This window comes from Triticum dicoccoides, chromosome 6B (genome assembly GCF_002162155.2).
Source record: "Triticum dicoccoides isolate Atlit2015 ecotype Zavitan chromosome 6B, WEW_v2.0, whole genome shotgun sequence".
Classification (NCBI taxonomy): domain Eukaryota; kingdom Viridiplantae; phylum Streptophyta; class Magnoliopsida; order Poales; family Poaceae; genus Triticum; species Triticum dicoccoides.
This window is the reverse complement of record NC_041391.1, coordinates 596,513,547-596,516,474: the sequence shown is the minus strand read 5'-3', so window position 1 is coordinate 596,516,474 and position 2,928 is coordinate 596,513,547.

Below are 2,928 nucleotides of genomic sequence, written 5' to 3'. Positions count from 1 at the left end.
GGTCATGATGGAGCAAGTGAAGGCGATACGAGAAGCTAGCCAGGCAGCCTATGACGCCAGTTCAGCTCTTCAGAGTAATGTTCAGGTCAGTCGGTCACTGCCTGTTCTGTTAGGATATGATATCTGTAAACTCTTCTTTCTGCTATTCTTAGAGTTTATCTTGCACCCAGTGGGTGTGTCGATTGAAATTCCGGACTAGTGGGGGCACGCTGAGTGCACCCATTGGGTGTAGTCCCCAAGGCTATGGTCGACTGCTGGCAGTCGACTATAGTCTTTATGTCTTAAGTTTTTTCCTTACTCGACTAGGTCGAATAGATTCATAGACCGGTGGGGGCACGCTGAGTGCACCCACTGGGTGTAGTCCCTGAGACTGTGGTCGACTTCTTGCGGTCTGAAGAACACCTCCGGGTTTTTTTTGTTGGTCGACTGGTCGACTCTAACTGATGAAACTAGTGCGGGCACGCTGAGTGCACCCACTGGGTGTAGTCCCCGAGACTATGGTCGAATGTTTGCATTCGGTCGTAGTCTTAGAAACGCTATGATTTTTCCTTACTCACTCGGAAGTGAATTGTTTTTGACATCTGTCGATTGGTTCTTCGTAGAAATCCTGTGACCTTGCGGCTCGTTATACTGAGTTGGAGAACAAACACATTCAGCTCAAGCTCAATCTGAAACTAGCCCAAGAGAACTTGACGAAGGCGAAGGAGGAAGCTAAAGGTATGCTTGGTGAGGCCTTTGACGACTGCCTTTGCCTCTCACTTGTTTCCGAATCTAATCTCACTGTAACTTTGTAGGCAAAGTGAGGGATGCCCTAAAGAAACAAGAGCTTGACTTGGCTGAGATGCAAAAAACTGCTTTAGAGAAGACCAGGCTTGCAGATGAGAAGCTGGCTTCAGTGACTAAGCTTGAAGAAGAAATCACCAATCTGAAAGCTGCTCTTGATGCTGCCAACTAGGAGGTCAGTCGACTGAAAAGCGACAAGACCACCCTGAATGATAAGGCCAGTGAGTTGAAGAGAAAGAAGAATGATCTAGAGGCTTATCTGGGTGGACTCGCCAAGAAGTTGTTCCTCATGCTTGAAGGTAATCCTTTGTATCAAACAAATATTTTAATTGTAACCTCTGACTGTTTGTCTTGACTCGGTGGTTGTGCTTGCAGAATTTTGTCAGAACTTTGAAGAGGAGACTGGTCGACTAGAAGTAAACCTGGACCCCATCAACTCTCCTGTGAAAGATGAAGTCGCCATGAACGTGCTCCGACTTGAATCTCGTGTTGCTGCCGTCATTGATTATCTCGCAAGGCAGAAGGTCGCAACTTCCCGCATCGACACAACACTCTGGCCAAGAGAGACACTCCAGAACGACCTCGAGTCTCTGATGACTCGACTGAACGAGGTCCCAAGTCGAGTGCAGGAGTGGAAGAAGTCTTCGTCCAGGTGCGGCGCGGATGTTGCTCTGTCTCTGGTCCACGTTCACTGCAAGGATGCACGAGAGGACAAGCTGGTGGCTCTCAGGGTGGCCAACACCAAGAAGCACGATTTCAGATCTTTCATGGTGACCTTCATTGCCGCTGCCACTCGGATTGCAGATGGAATTGATCTAGACGAGTTTGTGGCACCTTCCAGCCCTCCACAGGAGGGGTAAAAAACTTCTGACCTTGATACTTTAAATTTGCCTCTGTATGCCGAGTGAGTTTTCTAACCGACAAACCTTAACAGGCCTAGCGCCTGAGCACTTTCGGTTCCGTTAGGTGTTATCCGAACTTGGGTTCGTCGCTGAATATGTTTGCATTTGGTTTGAGGCGTCTTTTGTAGGTTAAAGCGAAGCGCTTACTGCCATCGACTTGTCCCCCAATTCACTTAGTCGAGCACTGGGCTGCAGCTAAGTCCCCGAGCGAGAGGTTTGCCCTCCACTTGATAGGAATTTTAGATACTTAGGCGAGCACTGGGCTGCAGCTAAGCCCCCCGAGTGGGAGGTCCGCTCTCCACTCGGTAGGATTTCAGACACTTAGGCGAGCACTGGGCTGCAGCTAAGCCCCCGAGTGGGAGGTCTGCTCTCCACTCGGTAGGATTTCAGACACTTAGGCGGGCGCTGGGCTGCAGCTAAGCCCCCGAGTGGGAGGTCTGCTCTCCACTCGGTAGGATTTCAGACACTTAGGCGAGCATTGGGCTGCAGCTAAGCCCCCGAGTGGGAGGTCTGCTCTCCACTCGGTAGGATTTCAGACACTTAGGCGAGCACTGGGCTGCAGCTAAGCCCCCGAGTGGGAGGTCTGCTCTCCACTCGGTAGGATTTCAGACACTTAGGCGAGCACTGGGCTGCAGCTAAGCCCCTGAGTGGGAGGTCTGCTCTCCACTCGGTAGGATTTCAGACACTTAGGCGAGCACTGGGCTGCAGCTAAGCCCCCGAGTGGGAGGTCTGCTCTCCACTCGGTAGGATTTCAGACACTTAGGCGAGCACTGGGCTGCAGCTAAGCCCCCGAGTGGGAGGTCTTCTCTCCACTCGGTAGGATTTCAGACACTTAGGCGAGCACTGGGCTGCAGCTAAGCCCCCGAGTGGGAGGTTTGCTCTCCACTCGGTAGGATTTCAGACACTTAGGCGAGCACTGGGCTGCAGCTAAGCCCCCGAGTGGGAGGTCTGCTCTCCACTCGGTAGGATTTCAGACACTTAGGCGAGCACTGGGCTGCAGCTAAGCCCCCGAGTGGGAGGTCTGCTCTCCACTCGGTAGGATTTTTGAATTGGTGGCGCAGCTCGGAAGGAGAGGGTAGCAGTCGACCTGCACCTCGTCCTCCTTGCAGAACGCATGTTGTACTTGTACTTAGGTGAGTTCTTGGACTGCAGCTAAGCCTCCGAGTGGAAGGCTGGCTTACCACTCGGTAGGATTTTATTTATCTTAGGCGAGTACTTGGACTGCAGCTAAGCCTCCGAGTGG